At 40.0% G+C, this 15,360-nt stretch overlaps 1 long non-coding RNA gene across 1 annotated transcript; it reads left to right on the top strand.

Moving 5' to 3' along the window:
* Positions 1-795: 795 nt before the first annotated feature.
* LOC125384251 lies at positions 796-11,891 on the top strand. The gene is made up of 2 exons (XR_007223085.1): positions 796-1,220; positions 11,150-11,891. It is a non-coding gene; the product is annotated as an uncharacterized LOC125384251 (long non-coding RNA).
* The last annotated feature ends 3,469 nt before the right edge of the window (positions 11,892-15,360 follow it).

Here is a 15,360-nt window from a genome sequence, read left to right as displayed (position 1 = left end):
ATATGTGTTTTCAGCTCAGGTAAGGAGAGGGGGATAATTAGATGTAGGCTTCCCAGGCAGAGATATGTGGCAATGCTTGGTTCACTGGTTCTGCCACTGCCTGTGTCATTAGTGCATCTGTGTGGAATTGTGCTTAGTTACTTCCAAGTTCCTTCGTATCTTATGACAAGGTGATTTTGCAGCTGCTGTGATGATCTGTCCTCCCATTGGGGAGTCCAGGGTCCCCAACACCCCATACTTGTCGAGGGAAGACTGAAGTGACTCACAACTTGATATGTAGTACTTTTGTGGATAAGTACGTGTTCCCTCACCCACCCTCCTAGACCCTCACTCACTCACACTTCTAGACCCTCACTCACTCATTCGCTCAGTCTTTCACTCACTCACTCACCCACCCAGTCGCTCACTCACAGTCTTTCCCTCGTTCACCCACTCACTTACTCACTCACTCACTCACTCAGTTCTTCACTTTCCCACCCAGGCCCTCACTCAGTCTTTCACTTGCTCACCCACCCACTCACTCACTCACTCACTCACTCACTCATTCACTCACCCACCCAGTCCCTCTCTCACCCAGTCACTTTCTCACTCACCCACCCACCCACCCAGTCCCTCACTCACCCAGTCCCTCTCTCACCCAGTCCCTCACTCACCCACTCACTCACTCACTCACTCACCCAGTCACTCACTCACAGTCTTTCACTTGCTCACTCACTCACTCACCCACCCAGCCGCTCACTCAGTCTTCACTCACTCACCGACTAACTCACTCACCCAGTCCCTCACTCACCCAGACCAACTTTCACTCACCCAGTCACTCACTCACAGTCTTTCACTTGCTCGCTCACTCACAGTCTTCACTCACTCACCCAGTCCCTCACTCACTCACCCAGCAGCACACACTGATGTGAGGGAGTGTTATTGCTGACTACACCATAAAGCAAGGCTTCCACTCACTTATGTCCCTCCTTTATGTGTCTACTTCTGTTCCACCGTGATTGATGTGTGTGATTATGTGAGATGTGATAAGCCAGTGATTGATGTGTGTGATTATGTGAGATGTGATAAGCCAGCAGCAGCAGCAGCATTTCCTCAATGACCCCTAGCGGCACCAAATCATATTTCCCAAATCCAAGTCAATTCATTCAGCCTTTTTTAGCTCCTGCCCTCCAGCATCACATATGGACTCCGTCTACCAGTCCGGGACTGCTGAATCAGTGGTATTGTTCCCCATCAGCCACATGGATCTGTGATAAAACACACACTATGTTCTCCACCAAAACACTTCGCTCGGAATGTGGGACCAATTTGCGTTTGTGGGAGATTAATTAGGATTTTGCTGTGTGACTTTGTGAGCTTTAATGTTTGAAGCTCGGTCAAAATGCATGTTATTTCAGTAACCCTGGAGCATGATGGTAAAGGCAGGCTCTGGATAGACTATGCAGCACTCGTGGTATTTTCTATTCTGTGTAGAACAATATGGAAACCACCTGCTTGCCTTGATGCCGTACTTCCCCTGAACTGGGAACTTGGCACATTCCGGCTCTACCAAATATCCTCCTGAATTTAGTCTTCAGATTAATATATATAATCTGGTTTTATTGATCATGTTGACGTGTTGTGACAGATGATAAGATGAAACTCTGTGTTTCATTTCTGGAAATGATGTTCACAGTAACAGTTGTCAGCAAAACATATTCGTGTTTCCATATTTGGTGTGTTGCCCTATTTATTTGTGTAGTGATCCTGTAAGCGCCAATGTATTGCAGACAGGGAATAAATCAGTTAGGTTTGGTAAATGAAAATAAAATACGAAAAAAAATATCACTAAAAACTATGGGTTTTTTTATAGAAAAATATTAAGCATATGAAATATGAATTTTCATTTAAATTTTGCAAGCACAATTTACAATTTATGGTTAACATTTAATACATACAGATAACAGACTGGTATTCTCTTCAGCTCAAGCCAACATTGGGTGATCCGTGTAGGCTTGTGAACCTGCAAATAGCTTTAAAAAAAGGTTCAAGTTTTCTGTCTGCTGAATTTAGCCTAAACTCAGCTTAAACCTCACAAAACAAGAGTGCATTACTAAGCTGGATACATGGTTATAAGAGATAAATTAGGGTAATATCAACATGAACAACAAATGAGAATAATCCTGATGCAGTGGAGGCCCAATACGTTGTATCTGATGGGGAGACAGACTATGTTTGAGACATGGAGATTCATCCACCGTCGTGTGAACTCTGTACAGTATGTCAGCTGATATCCCCTATATATACCGTTGTATGAATTACAGTCAAATACCGTTGTTCGAAGCTGAAGGGACCTACGTAAATACTTTCAGTCATCCGAGATTCGACACAACCGTAATTGATGAATAAAGAAGGAATATGCAAGGATCTAGCTTTTAGTTTTGAGACAGTTTGACACATCAAGTTCGACACAGCAGTGTTTGTATGTATATTAGTCAACCAATATCACTGATATACACAACTGTTCAAATTATGGTATATTATCTCAGCTGTTATCAATGATATCCAGAATTATCTGCAATATGGTATATCATGTCGGCTGATATCATCAATGTGCACCATTGGATGACACATGGTGCATTATATCTGCTAATATCACTGATATCCACCATTGTCTGCAATAAGCATATCATGTCAGCTGATATCATTAATATCCTCCATTGTATGACACATGGTGCATTATATTTGCTAATATCACTGATATCCACCATTGTCTGCAATAAGCATATCATGTCGGCTGATATCATTAATATCCTCCATTGTATGACACATGGTGCATTATGTCTGCTAATATCACTGATATCCACCATTGTCTGCAATAAGCATATCATGTCAGCTGATATCATTAATATCCTCCATTGTATGACACATGGTGCATTATGTCTGCTAATATCACTGATATCCACCATTGTCTGCAATAAGCATATCATGTCAGCTGATATCATTAATATCCTCCATTGTATGACACATAGTGCATTATATTTGCTAATATCACTGATATCCACCATTGTCAACAATAAGCATATCATGTCAGCTGATATCATTAATATCCTCCATTGTATGACACATAGTGCATTATATTTGCTAATATCACTGATATCCACCATTGTCTGCAATAAGCATATCATGTCGGCTGATATCATTAATATCCTCCATTGTTTGACACATGGTGCATTATGTCTGCTAATATCACTGATATCCACCATTGTCAACAATAAGCATATCATGTCAGCTGATATCATTAATATCCTCCATTGTATGACACATGGTGCATTATGTCTGCTAATATCACTGATATCCACCATTGTCTGCAATAAGCATATCATGTCAGCTAATATTATTAATATCCTCCATTGTATGACACATAGTGCATTATATTTGCTAATATCACTGATATCCACCATTGTCAACAATAAGCATATCATGTCGGCTGATATCATTAATATCCTCCATTGTATGACACATAGTGCATTATATTTGCTAATATCACTGATATCCACCATTGTCAACAATAAGCATATCATGTCGGCTGATATCATTAATATCCTCCATTGTATGACACATGGTGCATTATATTTGCTAATATCACTGATATCCACCATTGTCAACAATAAGCATATCATGTCAGCTGATATCATTAACATGTACCATTGTATATGTACATTTTGTCTACTGATATACCAGATATCACCTTTATGTGACTGAATGATACATCATGTCCACCTTAAGGACAAGTCCGCTCTGCCCTCTCACCCAACCGAATCCAAGACTGCAGCTAGTCTGACACCTGTGCTGCCCTTGCTAAACGAGCTGAGTACCTGACAAGGTGTTTATGTATCCGTGAGGTGCATGTCATAACTAATGTGCATTCCGTGTAGGATGTGTTGGTGCTATCTTAACATCAACAAACAAGTCTGGTTGTCATGATTACAGATTACATAAACATGAGCGAAACACCACTGGTGAGGAATGTTGTCTTCATCATTTTAGTTCTATCGTCATGCAAGACTTGGTTTGTTGTGCTTTATTTTTCTAAGGAAGGTCCACTTTTCTGTAAAAAAAGTGAATTAGAAATTTACTGTTGGCACATTTCAGAACAGGTTGAAAGTACTGTTTCTGTATGCTTGTATTGCTTGTTCCCACGTGAAGATCCGGGTTAGAATTGGTCTTCAGCAAGCCATGCTTGTCATGAGAGGTGACTAACAGGTTCGGGTGGTCAGGATCGCTGACTTGGTTGATGTATGTCGTACTGCAATCGCGTGGATCGAAGTTCATGATGTCAATCACTGGATTGTCTGGTCCAGACTTGATTATTTACAGACCTCCGTCATATAGCTGGAATAATGCTGTGTGCAGCGTTAAACAACAAACAAATTGTGTTAATCAGAGCAAAATACAAAAGGATGTGTCAGGACCAACATGCGATGCCAAAAAGGTTTCCAGTTCCCCTGAAATGAGATTGGGTGGTCACGATGTATCTTTGATTGCACGTCATTGTACTCCAATAGTGAAGATCTGTCAAATCTGGCATGATTTGCCCAGACTCTGTTATTTACAGGCTGGAACATGGCTGGTATACTGCTGATTGTGCTGTAAAACAACATTCACTCACCCACATGCAAAAAGAAGCCTCCTGCAGGCAGCAGATAACTCACATTGCAAATAAAATAACTTTTTCATTTGCTGTTGAGAAGGACTGTGAACCTCTAGTTCCGGCTTACCTGGGTTTCTAAATCGGTATCAAAGCAGAACTTAAATGAAGCAGACAGAATGATTGAAAAAAATTCTTCAGACAAGTATTTCTCTTTAGAGCATTGTGAGATAAAACTAGCCTCATTCACATATAAAATCAAAAATAGATGTTCTAAAAATAGGGGCGCTAAGTAGATATGGTTGGGAGATTAAATTCCTGGAGTGTATAGAGGCTGTGTTCTACTGTAGAGAAGATGGGAGGTGGTGTCAGTGGGTTGGAGATAGGCATTCACCTCCCACCAGCACTGCCCACGTAATGAGGGAAATATTCCTGTTACATTCAAGGCTCCTTCTCAGTTGAAAGTTCCCCCCTGTATCAGCTAGGTGTACCCCTAGGCTTACACGCTATTCACAGAAACTCTTCTGAAGTATTTTTTGGTCTCCTGATTGAAGACACATTTTTCTGTGGACTGGATTCATTTTCGGTTTGAAACTCCAACACTCAGAAGCATTATAACCAGCCGTAGTCCATGAGTGTGACATGGGTGATGCAGTCATCAAAGCATCTTCCCGAGGCAAGAGAGTTAACTGACTTTAAAAGTCCAGTTTCCACCCTTGCCGAAATAGGCTGGAATTACTGGAATTACGATCGGAGCGCCACCAGTGGCTATTACCAGTTATGTCCCTTCTAAGCCTCTCCTATGGACCAATCAGATTCCACCTCTCGTATCACTTGCGTTTGCTTCACACAAAATGGTGGCTCCCAGTCAGGATGATCTGATCAATGATCAAGATCTATATTGTGATAAAAGGGGTCTTACTTCGCGAAATGCATCAAATCACGTGAGCACCTTGAATAAAAACATGAAAAGATTTGGAAAATATCTGCTGACAACGAGTTGGCGATGCACATGTTTTGCAAATCTTGCAATCTACTGAAATCTGCATGACAGTTTACGAACCGGATTTCGATTTCGGTGCGCGATTTTGATTGGACTATGCATAGACTTGTTAGTCCAGCCAAAATGTTACTCCATAATACCAGCCAAGTTCAGTAAGGGTGGATACTGGACTTATATAGTCAGTTAACTCTCTTGCCTCGGGAAGATGTCATCAAAGGCACTGCTTAAGGAGTTGCGTCCCTTAGGCAGTCACAACCTCTGACCATGAGTTTGAATCCCATATTGACCCTGGTAATGTTGCTAGGTTTGAGAGCATATCATACATCTGCTTGTGGGTTTCACTGAAGTGGGTTTCCTCCCAGATCAAGCTGAAAGGGCATGTTATTCTCTAGAACTTAAATCAGCTTTGGATAGTTCATGTATTATATGAAACACAGATGTGACGAAAGTTACCTTTTACCTTAAGGGAAATAGCAGCCAAGTGTTTGTCATGCAGAATAACAGTGTTGGTTCCCGAAATCATAAGAGTGTGGGACTTTCTTCTGTAAAGGGATCTGCAAACTGCTTGGTGGGGCAGTGGGGTAACCTAGTGGTTAAAACGTTTGCTCATCACACCGAGGGCCAGGTTCATTCCCCACATGGGTACAATGGGTGAATCCTATTTTCTAAATCCCCCACCATGATATTGCTGGAATTTTGCTAAAAGTGGCATAAAATTATTCTAACTTGCTCTAACAGATACCCAACTTGCAGTCACAGCATCCTGCAGGTACTTGGCCAGTCTTTGTTTCTAATACCTGTACATTACCATGATTACAGGGTATATCATTTCAGGTATGTCAGGGTATATCACCCTGACAATTTGCTCATTTCACACAAGTTTGCAAACTTAAATTCTGATCCAACGCCTCTTTATAGTATCATGATGAGTTTAAATACATTCGAGATTCAGTAATCGTTTGAGGTTTGATGGTAGACATTTGAAATCTTGTTTTGTTTGTTTGTAGTTGTTTACCGCCACTCTCAGCTATATTCCAGCTCTATGATGGAGGTCTGTAAATAATCTAGTCTGGACCAAACAATCCAGTGATTGACTTGAGCATGTATTTACATTATTGGGATATGATGACATGCATCAACCATGTCAGCGAGCCTGTCCACCCGATCCCATTTGTCACCTCTTGCGGCAAGCATGGGTTGCTGAAAACCTACTCTCTACCATGATCTTCATTGGCCTGTAATCTTGTGATATGGTAGAATGAATAAATTGTTCATATAGTGATTGCTTCATGAGCATTAAGTATCAAGTTCTTAGTGTCCAATATCTTGTCAGCGATCTCCATGTATGACATGAATACAGCATTCTATTTCATTCCATAACTTTGAGGATTGTTTACAGTATTTTTGAAGGTCAATAATATATTTAGTATATATAGAGTGGAAGGTTGGTGGTTTGATCCCAAGGCCGCGTCAAAAGACATTAAAAGAGGATACTTGTTGTTACTTAGCCTGGCGCTCAACATTAAGGGGTATACTGTGTCTGAGTTGGGTATCCATGTTAAACTGCGGCATGGTATCTCAGTGGGCTAGCACTATAAAAACAGCAATAGTCCGGACCATACACGTGAATGCACATCACTTGTGCATTAATTTTGAACACGTCATTAAACCCCTTTTTATCTCGCCTGCAACAACTAAATCTGCAAGATCCGGGGTAGAATAGGTCTTCAGCAACCCATGCTTGCCGTAAAAGGCGACTATGCTTGTCGTAAGAGGTGACTAACGGGATCAGGTGGTCAGGCTCGCTGACGTGGTTGATGCATGTCATCGTATCCCAATTGCATGGATCAATGCTCATGATGTCAATCACTGGATTGTCTGTTCAGACTCGATTATTTACAGACCGCCGTCATATAGCTTGAATATTCCTGAGTGCGGCGTTAAACAACAAACAAACAAACAAAACAAAAAGCATTTGTGTTGACTTTTACAAGCATGGGGTAATTGTAGTCACTTGGTAAAAAGTACATGGTTTCTTTTTATGACATGTCTAAACCAAACAGGAGGTAGGTCAATCTACAAAACTCTGTGTTTTATACTTTAACATATATCAGTGTAAACTTTCCACGTCCAATCAAACACATACTTTAAAGGGCAAGTTCACACGGAAATGAACCAATTTTTCTTGTACTTTTTCCACATTAAAAGTGTTAACATAGAAGTGTCATAGACAAAAATATAAAAACATCATATTTAATTAACATATTTTTTGCATTAAAACGATATATATTTTTCACATTTACCAAGTGTTCTATTTCCATAACAAAAACACCATGGCTTATGCCCCTTGCAATATGACGTCATTGGTGCCAATTGATAAACATTATGACGTCATCATGCTTTGTTAGAGCCGCTTCACGTGGTGTAGGTACAGTTTTGTGATTTTAGCGTCTCAGATGTCAGCCAGAATTGTGTTAAACTGAGTCACCACTGCGCCGGAGTGTGTCGTAGACCATGTTGTTTTACCGCAAACTGGTCCTTGATATCTTTTGCGTTGAGAATAGACAGGGAACCAGTTGAATTAGCACCAATTACGTCACAATCTAAGGGGGATAACTCAGGCCTATTTCGCTCGTAAAACGAAGGCCTCATAACGGCATATCATTTTAACACTATTGTGAGCTTCCTACTTTCACTGTGAAAAAAAATGAGTGTATATTTTCAAACACAGATACTAACTAATTCTAAAATTGCGTTTTGTTTAGAAAAAGAAAGAAAGTGATTTTTGCGTGTACACTTCCCCTTTAAAGAATAAGAGTCTCATTAGTGCTATTTATCTACATTTGTGAACTACAACATAAGTGTAGCCCTTCCTAATGGCTTGTGTTATCTCCAGCGTAAGGCGAACAGTTACATGGGGAAAAGGCTGGTATCGGCTGTCTGTGGAGCCAGGAGTTGATATACAGCTCCTCATTACACCTGTTGTGTTGGGCCCTGTGCTTGCTGATTTAGGTGGAGCTGGGGGATAATATTTATATGGTATACCAGTACTGATAAATATGAACTATATTGCATCAAGTGGCCTTAACGTATTCGTGATTGTTTTGAAAAACCTGTTTATGTTGGGTTTTGAACAATAATCAATCCCGGGTATTGATTACACAAATACATGTTCATTCAAGTGGCAAGAGACACTATACCATGTTTCCTCAAAATTTGACACATAATTTGACACGTAATTTTATGTGAAGGTCTACTTGCTTGACTGGCGCCATGACAGCCATTTTGAAAACCTATTTATGGTCTTTCCTCGGTTATTTTTGTTTAAAATGTGTTGAAATTTGATGACTTTGGTGTAGTTAGTATTGAGGTTCAACATATATATATATATATATATATATATATATATATATATATATATATATATATATATATATATTCCATTTTTAGACCTATGAAGATCTGGGGTAGAACAGGTCTTTAGCAACCCATGCTTACTGTAAAAGACGACTATGCTTGTGGTAAAAGGCAACTAACAATATTGGGTAGTCAGACTCCCTGATTTGGTTGATGCATGTCATTGTGTACCAACTGCGTGGATCGATGCTCATGATGTCAATCACTGGATTGTCTTGTCCAGACTCGATAATTTACAAACCGCCGTCATATAGCTGTAATATTGCTGAGTGTGGTGGTAAACAACAAACAAATAAACAAATATTCTAGTTTTAGTAGGGGCACGTGTGGCCCAGTCATCTAAGGTGCCGCGGTTTGCTGTGCAGAGTTGCTTCCCTTGGGCATGCCAGAAACCTATAATAGTGGGTTTGAAACCCGGTTCGCCCCGATTATGTTTCTAGGTTTGTCAGCACCATACCCATACTCATGGGTTTCACTGAAGTGGTCAACGTCTGAGACCTGCATCACTTCGAGCTTTCCTCCTACATTGAGCTGACACGCCGTGATATAACTGGAATACTGTTAAAAGCAGCGTCAAAACCAACTCACTCACTCACTCCATTTTTAGCAATATTTTAAATTTTGAAATTTGAAAAACATTTAGGCCAGTACTTAAGTGGTGATGGATTGTTAGTTATGCTATCAACCACTGGTTTGTGATGCTGATTATTAACTGGCTAGTGTTATATTACTTAGTGATGCCAGACACAAGACATGGTTGCTGTAAATTGCAGCATGAATCAATATTACATCACACACTCACTATTGACATGAATATAGGTTTTTTATTTAGCATGTTTTCAGACACTTCAGAAGAGATTATCACTTCATTTCAATATCATTTATATCTGGTCTCTTACTCCGACATGATATCTCTCTGCATTAATATCTGAGGACATCTCCATAGAAGGTCGTGTCAGGTGAACCCTGATCAAACTTTGACAGTCCTATTAGAATAAGGACATAGTTTCCTGAGCCAATCAGTTGTCATCATTTTAAAACAATTTTGTAACCACCTCAATTTGGCAATTTCACAAACCCACACAGAACACCAATATTCCTTCAATGCCAAGGCTCAGAAACAAGAGGATGAATGAAATATCCTCAACAATATGATTACACTTCTTTTTCTACTTTCAAAACTTGTCATAGTCTGTCACACAGACCCTGATACAAATGTATCAAATACAGCCCATGCAAGTCTATAATGTTTGGCAAATCTAGATTACTGCAGTATCAGGAATGAAGAGAGTCTCAGGGCTTCTTTTTATTATAATTCTATTAAGATACTTTAACAACTGTTTATTTCTGTAAGATATGTTCATTTCAGAGACTAGATGTAAGTCTAAACTTGTCATTTTAGTTCAAGATACAGTGTCAGATATGTTGGTTAGAAAGATTTGATAACTCGTACCAGAATTTAGAAGCGTCTATCTGATTGGTGGATTAGGGAGTTCACCTGACGTGACTTCCCGTGGAGCTGTCCTCAGATCTCCACGCAGCGAGATACCATATCAGAGTACAAGATCGGATATTAATGGGATTGCACTATATTCGCTTGTTTACTGGGCATGCAAACTTAAGCACAACGAAAGACAAGAGCACAGTCACTTGTCAGAGTGTCTTTACTTTGGAACCATAAGGTTTGCAAACATAAGATAAGAGGTGTTACAAATCATGCTATCAGCAACCATGAAACTACTCTGTCATGCAGACCCTGAAACAAATATATGTACAATACAGCCCATGCAAGTCTATGATAGTTGGCAAGTGTAGATTACTGCAGTTTCACCCACACAGATACAATATATGAAGCCTATTTCTGGTGTCCCCCACCGTAATGGAATATTGCTAAAAGTGGCGTAAAACCATATTCACTCACTTACTTACTGTCGTTTCAGAAAATGAAGAGTCTCTGGACTTCTTTTTTTTAAATTTGCTAAGTTAATTTAACAACTGTTTTTTCTGTTAAATATTTTCATTTCAGAGAGTAGATGTCAGTCAACCACAAAATTTGTTAGCATAGGAATCAAATGTTTTCATTATTCCTGTTTTTTCAGAGATCAAAAACAGTGTGGAGTGTTTCTGAAGTTGCATCAGTTCAAGGAATATAATCAAGATTACCAGAGTGTGGCAGATCCATCTGTGTATGTGTGTTTGTGTGAGTACTGTGTGTGACTTTCACCCAAGTACACATCCATCACCTGCCTTTGTGTTATTGAACAGAACAGCATGACCTTGTGAATCAGGGGAGGTAATCCAGTCTGGCCTGGGTTTCAATCAGCATGGAATGTACAGGAGCTGTGGTGTACAGAGAGCGCACATCTACCAACAGAGAACTGACATTTATCACCCATGTAAGTGGATGATCCATGGTAGATTGGAAACACAACACTGGTACACTATTGCAATGTGGTGTGTAAAAGTGTAGATGACATTTTACAAAACAAAAAACCCTGTGTTGACAATACAGTTGCTGATATTACAAATAATTAATATTGTTTCTGTTTCTGGAATTATGTGTGCTAGTCCATGTAGAAAATTGTAGATGATTTTTTTACAAAAAAAATATATATATCAAGGAGTATCATTATGTAAGACAGTTGACAATACATTTGCTGATTTGGAGAATATTTAATATTAAGGGATTATGGGTGCTAGTCTATGCAGGAATGATCACATTATTTCAATATATATATTCTGTTTTATCTCGTATAAAATGTGAAATGTGAATGGTGTTTGTCTTGACCTCTTTGTACTCACAGCTCATGATAACAAGTAATAAAATAGCTGGAACAAGTAGTGTGGAAAATGGTATTTGATAGACCCGAAGTGTTATACCTGTGCTATTATTGCCACCAGTGTTATATTGCAGTGAGGGGGAGTTAGGCTCCCTCTGCTGAAGATGTGGAGTGTGCACAGGACTTATGAAGGGCAGTGGTCAGACGATACCATATATTTACTGAAGGTGGAAGAGAGAGTGGTTCCCTACAACATGTTGTGATTCATCATCGTGGAGGACGGTTCACATTCTGGCACATTGTGGGGAGCTGACAGCTGGTACACATGCAACATCTTCTAAATGATTTTGTTTGTTTTGTAATGCTGCGCTCAGTAATATTCCAGCTATATGACGGCAGTCTGTAAATAATCTAGACTGGACCAGACAATCCAGTGATTGACATCATGAGCATCTATCTACGTACATGGGATACGATGACATGCATCAACAAAGTCAGCGAGCCTGACCACCCGATGCCGTTGTCGCCTCTTTCGACAAGCATAGTCGTGTTTTGCGGCAAGCATGGTTTGCTAAAGACCTATTCTTTACCCAGATCTTCACGGGTGTGTAATCTTGTGATATGGTTATTGTAGAATGAATATGTTGTTCATATAGTGAATGCTTCCTAAGTATTAAGTAAGTCGGAAATATCTTGTCAGTGATTTCCATGTATGATATGAATGCAGCATTCCATTTCATTACAAAATCTTTGAAGATTGTTTGAGGTATTCTTATTTGAAGGTAAATAATATATCATCATGGAGGCAGGTTCTGGCACCCTGTTGGGAGGTTACAGCGGGTACATACCAAATCTTCTTAATGATTTTGTTTGTTGTTTAATGCTGCTTTTAGCAATATCAATGCTATATGATGGCAGTTTGTAAATAATCCTGTCTGGACCAAACAGTACAGTGACTGACATCATGAGCATTGATCTATGCAATTGGGATACGGTGACAGGCATCAACCAAGTCAGCAAGCTTGACCACCCAATCCTGTTGGTAACATGACCCGCAAGGATCCGAGTTAAACTTGGTCTTCAGCAAGCCATGTGTGTCTTATGAGGCTCCATATTATGACATGCATTTTTCATAGGTGTGAAATAAGAAGCATCCCAAAGGCTCCATATGAGGACATGCAGTCTTTTCTGGTATGACACAGAGACCTGTGGGGCTTCTGGCTAAGAATATATGCCCCCTACACCGAATACTTGTCGTAAGAGGCGACTAACAGATTGGATGTTCAGGATGGCTGACTTGGTTGATGAATGTCATCATATCCCAATTCAGTAGATTGATGCTCATGATGTCAGTCATGTGATTGTTTGGTCCAGACTTGATTACTTACAGACGGCCATCATACAACTGGCATATTGTTGATGCAGCTTAATCAACCAACAAACATTAGTCACCTATTACCACAAACATGGGATGCAGGAGGGATGCAGATCTATTCTACCTGTGATGGAGTTTGGGGGGTAAATAGTTCTTCAGAGCTTGGTAGGTGCCATGGAAATGTTGCTGTTGATGACCTGCTCCATGCGACCTGTCATCATACCCACACAGCAGTGATCTCTCTGACAGCCATTGGTTTGCAGCTTCAGACTGAAGACAATTCTGCTTAAATTACATTCTCTCAACCAGTCCAAATATGTAGGACATGTGAAGATCCAGGTAGAGAATAGGCCTTCACCAACAATGCTTGCCATAAAAGCAACTATGCTTGTCAGAAGTGGGGACTAGCAGGATCGAGTGGTCAGGCTTGCTGACTTGGTTGATGGATGTCATCGTCTCCCAACTGCATGGATCGATGCTCATGATGTCAATCACGGGATTGTCTGGTCCAGACTCGATTATTTACAGACCGCAATCATATAGCTGGAATACTGCTGAGTGTGGTGTTAACCAACAAACAAACAAACGTGTGATAACACTTATGATAATCTCAAAAAGTTGATAACATGTTATATTCCCCACTCCTGCACAATATAACTTCCCATGTAAGACATTCCCCAATCAGGGAACAAGTACACCCATAACATAATATTCAACAGAAGAGAACACTTAACCAAATGTTGCAATAAAAAATCAGGAGCTTGACAAAATATGAAAACAAGTGTTGATCATACAGTAATCTGTTTCTTACACACACTAAAATCGCACTACCGAATCGATGCATATTTCATCTATTCTCGTTAAAACAGTTGCGCAATAATAAAAAAATAGACAGCCGTCATTTGTGATGTCATCTGGCTTGCTTGCTACCCGTAAGTATGACCCTCCACAATAAAGATTTCCGTCATATCTGTGGATTATCAGTCCTGGGTAGAATAGGTCTTCAGTAACCCGTGCTTGCCGTAAACTATGCTTGTCGTAAGAGACGACTAACGGGATCGGGTGGTCAGGCTCGCTGACTTGGTTGATGCATGTCATCGTATCCCAATTGCGTGGATCAATGTTCATGATGTCAAACACTGGATTGTCTGGTGCAGACTCGATTATATACAGACCGCCGTCATACAGATGGAATATTGCTGAGTGCGGCTTTTAACAAAAATAAAACAAAAAAACCATCTGACAACTTTCTAAATGACACAGTGTATTCATAGTGTTTTCCCACTGTTTGTTGATCCCCAGTCTACCCAAGGTAAAGTAGATGGTTCACAGCATCCTGCCTTCTGTGCTTGTTAAAGTTGCTGACTGCGGCTTTTAACAATAAATAAACAAACACTGGATTATCAAGGTGATGGGGATAGTCCAAACTAGACTGGACCAATGAACATGTATTAACACTCTAAAACCATAAAGTTTCGACAAGACGTAGATGAATTCGACCGAAGCACGAGTAGCTTATCAATGAATTACCATCTCAAATGGGGTTTTCACCAATGGGTATGTAATAAATCTGTTTACTATACAGTGGTATCTTCAAGAAGTGGTTTAAATACTACACCACACCAACAGGATTTCCAGCAAAACCTACAGCCAGACTGGTTCCATATGGGAACCTAACTGTTAGATAATTGATATTGATCTGATGCTCAAGTGCAACGCATGTCCGTGCATAACCATTTGCTGCAGATGTAACTGCAGGTTGGTAAATGCCATCACTATTAATAATAGTATAACTTTACACAATACAGTGGCACCCATGCAACGTGCATCACCTGTGTAGATTGGCCGTCTCCTAATTTCTCAGTAGTAATTAGTACTAAGAAAATACGACTAATAATATGATCATAAATGTTCCTAAACATTGTATATCTATACAATAACTTGACAAGCCTACTTAAATGAGCCAGCATATATTTGCCGATACCAGAATAACATTGCGACAATATTGTCGTAGTCTCCGGTTCATGTGTACGTAAACGTCTGCGGGACCTTTGAGACGCCCCCTTGTCACCGTGTCTGGAGGTCAGGCCATCAAGGAACCTCTCCATATTTAGATTCCGAAGAGTAATCATGTCCTCCTTGTTCCAGACCTGTC

Source organism: Haliotis rufescens, unplaced genomic scaffold (assembly GCF_023055435.1).
Source record: "Haliotis rufescens isolate VD_foot unplaced genomic scaffold, xgHalRufe1.0.p SCAF_3, whole genome shotgun sequence".
In the NCBI taxonomy this organism is placed as follows: domain Eukaryota; kingdom Metazoa; phylum Mollusca; class Gastropoda; order Lepetellida; family Haliotidae; genus Haliotis; species Haliotis rufescens.
This window is presented reverse-complemented; position numbering and strand designations above follow the sequence as displayed.